The sequence below is a fragment of the Alligator sinensis genome, unplaced genomic scaffold (assembly GCF_000455745.1).
Source record: "Alligator sinensis unplaced genomic scaffold, ASM45574v1 scaffold1012_1, whole genome shotgun sequence".
NCBI lineage: Eukaryota > Metazoa > Chordata > Crocodylia > Alligatoridae > Alligator > Alligator sinensis.
Window position 1 is genome coordinate 924,334 of NW_005842104.1, and position 7,744 is coordinate 932,077.

Sequence of the window (7,744 nt, forward strand, 5' to 3'; positions counted from 1 at the left end):
GAACCCTCATCGTACAGCTACACGCACTGCTGCATCTTAAGCTCTGTCTATGACTTCAGTCCCAACCCAGGGGAGACCGTGCAGTGCATGGAAGGATAGGGAGTTCAGGGGAGATTGCATGGTGCACGGGAAGGTACAGGAGACATTGCCCAGTGCAGGAGAGTGCAGACGAGATTGCACAGTGTGGAGGGAGCACAGAGGTGACCACATGGTGCAGGGGGAGCACAGGGGAGATCGTGCAGAGGCAGGGGATCTCTAGCAGCTCTGGCCTCAATCCTAATCCCAGGTCTGGCTTCAGTTCTGGCTCCAGCTCCAGCCCTGGCTCTGGCCCTGGCCAGAACCACCATATGCTACATGCCCCGGAGCCAGAACCATACCATAGGTAAGTGGCAGCAGGGGGCCAGGTGAAGGGGCAAGGGGCAGGGGGCAAGATTCCTGTCCCATGACACTGCTTTCCTCACCACAGCAGTGGGGGGAGGGAGGGAGTAAATTTAAGACAACTCTCCAGTAAGGGGGAGTGCAGTTTCTATTTTCTCTCAGTGCAATAACTCCAAGGTCAGGAGACTAGATGACAGATGGCATACCTATTGGTGCTCAACTAATCTAATCCAAACCAATATGTCGTGTATATCACCTTCTTTATCATTGGGGAGGTGGTGAAGCCGCTAAAATTAAAGATTCAGGTCAACATTTTAAAACTCGGCTGATAAGACTTAAGCATACCTACCATATTTTTTGGCTTCTAAATAAATAAAATCAATAGAAATATGTAGATATGGTGATGTGACACTTCACCTGAACAGAAGGGGAGAGATTGATGTCATTTACTTGGATTTCAAAAAAGTCTTTGACTTGTCCTCCCATGATGTCCTCATGGCAAAACTGGGGAACTGCAGCCTTGACAACCTTACAGTCTGATGGCTGGGGAACTGGCTTTGTGGTTGGACCCAGAGAGTGATAGTCAATGGAACTGAGTCAGTACGGTGTATGGTGACCAGTGGCATCCCACAGGGTTCAGTACTCAGACCAATACTCAATAATATATATATTCAATAATGATCTGGATTCAGGTGTCAGAAACAAACTGGCTAAGTTTGCAGATGATACCAAACTATGGGGAAGCATGATTACACTGCAGGATAGGCTGGGTATTCAGGCTGACCTGGATAGGCTCACAAGGTGGGCAGATATAAACCTGATGACCTTCAACATAGAGAAATGCAAGGTGCTCCACCTCGGAAGAAAAAACCCACATCATACCTATAGGCTCGGCAGTGCTTCAATCACTAGCACTACATCCGAAAGAGACTTGGGGGTCGTGATTGATCACAAAATGAATATGAGCCACCAATGGGATGCTGCAGCCGACAAAGCAAATAAAACCTTGGCTTGCATCTACCGATGCATCTCAAACAAAACCCAAGATGTCATTCTCCCACTTTATTCAGCCTTGATGAGGCCCCAGCTGGAGTACTGCATCCAATTCTGGGCTCCACACTGAAAAAAGGATGCAAAAAAGCTTGAGAGAGTCCAGAAGAGAGCCACATGCATGATCAGGGCTCAAGAAAGCGGGCCTTATGAAGCGAGGCGGAGAGGCATGGGACTCTTCAGCTTAGAAAAACATAGGCTTAGGAGGGACTTGGTGGCAGCCTGTAAGTATATCGGGGTGGACATTAGGACCTGGGAGAATATCTGCTCACCAGGACTCCCCTAGGGAAAACAAGGTCCAATGGTCACAAACTGCTGGAAGACTGTTTTAGACTGGACATAAAGAAGAACTTCTTTACTGTCTGAGTCTCCAGAGTCTGGAATAGACTTCCCCCAGAAATGGTGCAAGCACCTACTCTGGATATGTTTAAAATGCATTTGGATGATTACCTTGCTGGGGTCATCTGACCCCAACTGACTTCCTGTCCCTTGGGCAGGGGGCTGGACCCAATGATCTTGCGTGGTCCTTTCCAGCCCTAATGTCTATGAAATCTATGAATGTCTATGACATTGGCTACTTTTACTGACACACAATGTTTCTCACTAAGTTCTGATGTTGCATTAACTATAAAACTTGTGTCTGTGGCCCACTATCTTGTGTACTACAGGGGAATTAATTTCTGATTGTTAATTCACATGAGGAGTGTTAAGGTGGAACTCAGCTGCTGTGAGAACACTTTATCTTCCTTAGGGCAAAGACTAGCTTTTGCATAGACATAAAAAGTATTGCTCTGACTCCTGGCCTGGAAGCATTGTGCACTGCCTGTGTATCTCCTACAGTTGTAAGCTGAGGTTCAGAACGGGCATTGGATGGTTTAAGGCATTCACTCTTGGGGCCTCTCCAACAATGCTGGCTGCAGCTGTGGTGCTGTTTTTCTTTTTTTTTATTTAAAAATACATTCCCTCCCCTTCCTCAACCATTTCTGACTTTCTCTCTGCCCTCTCTATCCCTTATAAGTAATTACAAGTAGTACTAGGTAAACTAAGATAAATTCTTATACTCCCTTATAGTAACAAGCCCCTTTTATATTGTAAATAGTGTTCTGTTATGTTTGTATTGATTTTTACTGTTTTATATTGTATTATATTGTATTCCTATTATGTTTGTATTGATTTTTACTGTTTTATATTGAATTTATATGGTTTAGACCTGTATCTGTAAATTTAACCAAAGTAATGTCAAGTAATGTCAAGTTTCCATTTTGTAATGTCAAGCCTCCATCTTGTGTCCCCTGCCTGGGCATACCCTATTGTATAGTATGTTGCAACTGTGACTCATACCTACCCTTAATATGTAAATTGGTTCCTGAATGAATGGGAATGAATGAGGATGCTTGATGCATAATGGTAGCAGGCCTCTACTGAATGACCAGTAATGACCGGACCATCAACTCAATGACCCAATCATTGCCTTTCATTGACTCACCCAGGAACCACAGACCTCACCCAGGAACAGAGACAAAACCCAGCATTTGAAAGATAAAGACCCTACAGAAACCAGCAACCCCACCATTGTATCCCACCAGACAATGAGGACACCTAGATCTGCAGGTATGCATCTGAGCAGGACTGGCCCTTGCCTCGGTATGTCCTTCCCATAGGAGACAGGTATCCCACCCCTATAAAAGGGGTGGTAGAGTGTGACCTCTTTGAGACGCCCTCTCCATCTGGACCAGCTCTGCACCACACCACCTATCTACCTAGAGGCCCTACTGGCAACCCCCCTCTGGACAACAACTTGCTGGAGAAGACCCCGACTGGACATTGAGGATCAAATCATGGCACAGGATAGGTAGCTATCATTCACCTTCCTTCCCCAACCACAGGACCTGGACTCTGTCCCCACACACCTTGACTCCAATCCCTCCACCAAGCCTTTCCTCTCCTGCTACCATTGTGTGTGAGTGTAAGTATTTCTGTATGTGTGTGGGAACCAATAACTTTGTGGGGCTGTGTAGTGTGTTGTCTGTTCAATAAACCTGTTATTTTTTAACCCTGAGGTGAGTTTTTATCTTACTGACCTCCTGGCCCTGTTCCAATCTCTGCTCTCTGCTCCTCTGACCTTTGTTCTGTCTCTATCTCTCTCTCTCTCTCTGCCATCTCGGCTCCCTCTCTGCCACCTCCAAAACTCCAGCTCTGCTCTCCTCTAAACCCTCACTTCCACCACCCCTCACTTCTGTTCCACTGCCTCTCTGCCTCCTGGCTTCTGCCCCTTTGATCTCACTGCTTTCTTGATGTCTCCCAGCCCGTCTCCCTCAGCTGTCTCCTCCACCTCCATTTCTGCCTCCATCTCCCAGCTGCCTCCCCCAGCTGGCCCTCTGATCCCTGCTCCCCGCCCTCCCCCCGCCTCTGCCACCCCTCAACTCGGCTCTGTTCTCCTCTACCCCCCACCCCCCCCAATCCCTACCTCCTGGCTTTCTCTCTTTCCTGACCTTCTCTGTGTCTCCCTCACCGCCTCCGCTTTTTCTCCCCAGCTGGATCTCCTGGCTAGCTGCCTCCACCTCCTAGCTTTCTCTGCCATCCCAGCTTTATTTCCTGGCTCACCTCTCAGTTCCCCTGTCTCTACTGCTCCTCTGCTGTCCCCCGACTCTGCCATCTGCCCTCTAGCCTGGACCTGGCATCCCTGCCCATGGTTCAGCCCCCTGCCTTCTCCCGGCTTTTCCCTGCTCTGCTGCCTAGTTAGCTCTCTGTCAGCCACCCAGCTTATCTGCATTCCCTACCCAGTCTTTTCTCCTGCGGCTTCAGCTCCAGTTGCTTTTCCCAGCTGCCCTCTTCTGTCTCCCAGCTCCTCTCTGCTGTTTCCTGCAGCTCCCGGCTTTCTGACCTGCAGCCTCTCCAGCTTCCCCAGCCCCAGCTCCACCCACAATCACTCCGGTCCCTGTTCCTGGCTCCCCTGCTGGCTTTTCCCCCATTCTGTGCTCTGCCACCACCTCCCATGCTTCCTCCTATGAGTGTGGTGACACTCACTTCATCATCATCAGTTGCAACCTCTGCATAAAGATGCTCATATCTTGAATGCTACATGTAGTTCTGGTCCACACAACTTGATAAGGATGTGCTAGAACTGGAATAGGTAAAGAGAAGGGCAACCAAAATTATTTGGGGTCTAGAACAGTTGCCATATCAGGAAAGGCTAAAAAGCCTAGGACTCTTAAGTTTGGAAGGGGGAATGCTGATGGTGGGGAAAAGATAGAGGTCTATAAAATCATGAAGGGTGTAGACCAAGTCAACAGGAAACTGTTGTTCACCAAGTCCCAGAATTCCTGCACTGCAATTAGTAGGTGACAGATTTAAAACTAACAAAAAAAAAGTATTTTTACACAGTGGGCAACTTCACTGCACATTTGTTACTGTGCAGTCACTTACTACTTGCTTTAATATGAAAAAAATACTTTTTCTTAGCAAGTACTAAATGACTGCACAGTAACAGCCAATGCTGGTGGGGCACAGGTCATTTCCAACCCTACTGTGCAGTAGCAACAAGCTACTGCACAGTAACTCATTGCTACTGCACAGTAGCAGTGGCATCACAGTTAGTGCCCGCCAAAACTATGTTGCTGTAGCAATAAGCTATGTCACTGTAGTGTCTTGTGTAGATGTGCCCTGTATGCAGTTAACTTGTGGAATTCATTGCCACAGCAGGTGGTGAAGGCAGATAGCATAGCCAGGTTCATAAAAGGCCTAGATAAATTCATGGAGGATAGGTCTATTAATGGCTATTGAACAGAAGGGTTAGAGATGCTTCTTGTGGCATCTCTAAACCAATAAATGGTGGATGCCAAAAAGGTCATTGAATAGGGGCTAGATCATTATGGAGATATGTGGTCCAGTGTTTCCCTGTATAGCATTCATATCTTCCACTGTCAGAGACAGGACAGTGGGGTAGATGGACCATTATTCTGACCCATTATGGCACTTTTTATGTACTTATGGCATCAGGCAACAAATTGATATCTGCAGCAGGTTTACCTGACCTGCTTAATTATGAAAACTGCTTTCAACTCAGATGACCCAGTCAAGCTTACAACACAACACCTTACATTTCTCTAATCAAATTAGTTAATATTGTTCCAAGCATTAGCATTGCTGAACTTGGCTGGAGACAAATGGAAATGTGCTGAGTTATGACATTACACAACCCAACACCTAATTTATGAGCCTGGATGTTTTTTCCTTGTGCTGTATAGTAATTTGTCATGTTCTGCCAGGCAAAGGCATTGCTGCTACAGTACAGGGCTTTCTCCTTCAGGTCCTTCCCAGAGAGATTGCACTTTGCTGCAATATAGTTGAGAATAGCTCTCATCTGCACCATCTGCATCCCATCAATTTCCACCAGGGGCACTTCCTGAAAAAAAACAGAACTCCCACTTCTAAAAAAAGTGACAACCTCAGTGATTCATTCTCCCAACTATCCCCACTAAACCAGACTTAATACATTTCTGCTATCTTGCTCTGCCTTTCACTTGTGTGCCCCCAAAACTGATAGCAGGTTATGCTAGCATGCATGCAACAGGTTCACTGTTTGGGACTGATAAATAAATAACACTCCCCATGATGCAGTTGATACTCCCATATTCCCTGGATCATCACAATTATGATAACACACCAAACCTACTCCATACTACAGTGTGCATTTGTGAAATGTCACAACCCAGCATAAATAATGTTTGACAACACAACAAAGTTTCTATGAATTTTATATTGGGATGAAAAAAAAAATTCTAATAAAAATGTATTTAAAGGAGCATACCCCATTGCAGCTTACCCCATTAATCGAGTCTGCTGGAGTGTGGCAATTGCCATGCTCCAGCAGCCTCCTGCATCTCATGTATTAGTGTCCTTGTGCTTCAGAATAGTATGGGGGTGCTTGAACTAAAGCTTATCAAACTAGCTTTAGTCCTAGTGCCCCTGCCACTATTTTTAAGGGTGGAGGTGCTGATACAGAAGACATAGCAGTGTTTTAATGAGAGCAGCTCTCAGACCCATTCTAATTAAAGCACCCCTCCCCACCCCCAGAGCATATGTAAAAGTGCCCAGAGGTACTAAATTTCATGCATATTAGCAAAAGTGCATTAATGAATATGTAGATGCGCCCATGAGAAAAATAAGATTAATTGATATTTGCCTTCGGGATTTTACACTTTAAAACATTCTTTTAAAACATTCAGTGTTTGCAAACAGTTCTGCCTGCATCACCTTCTCCCTTTGACTCTTCGTGCTTCTCACAAACATCTGCCAAATATACAACTTGGTCAGCAGACTCAACACACTTTCTTCTGTGCAAAGCCAACACACAGTGGTTGTATACTCATGCTGGACATTGCATGGAGTGTTTAGCAAGCCAACATGGGGTGGAGTAATGAGAAGGAAAAGCACTTCCTTAGTGACTGGACCATATTCTGAGGTAGATAGAAACCTGGCTGGATTGTTGGCCTCAAAGGGTAGTAATCAATGACTTCATGTCTAGTTGGCAGCCAGCATCAACTGGAGTACCCCAGGGTTAAGGCTGGGGCCAGTTTTGTTCAATGTCTTCATCAATGATCCGGAAGATGGGATGGAGTGCACCCTCAACAAGTTTATGGATGACACCAAACTGCAGGGGATAGTAGATACACTGGAGGTTAGGGCTAGGATTCAGAGAGACCTAGACAAATTGGAGGATTGAACCAAAAGAAATGACATAAAGTTTAACAAGAAGTGCAAATGTCATAAAGTTCAATAAGGAAAAGTAGGTTACAGTGGACAGTAAGCCGACTCATGTTCATCTTGGAGTCCACTAGGACTCCAAGATCCCTTTCCACTTCCGTGCCACCCAGCAGGTCATTCCCTAGGCTGTAGGTGTGCTGGACATTTTTCCTCCCTAGGTGCAGCACTTTGCATTTCTCCTTGTTGAATTGCATTCTGTTGTTTTCTGCCCATTTGTCCAACCTGTCCAGATCTGCTTGCAGCTGTTCCCTGCCCTCCGGCATGTCCACATCTCCCCATAGCTTTGTGTCATCTGCAAACTTGGACAGAGTACATTTCACTCCCTCGTCCAAGTCACTGATGAAGACATTAAAGAGTATCGGTCCAAGGACCGAACCCTGTGGGACCCCACTTCCCACACCCTTCCAGGTCGAAACCGACCCATCCACCACGACTCTCTGGGTGCGGCCCTCCAGCCAATTTTTTAGGCTGAAGAGGCCCAAGTCCCTCAGCCTGTCTTCATATGGCTTGCCTTACAAGTCTCTAATCATACAGGTGGCTCTTCTCTTGG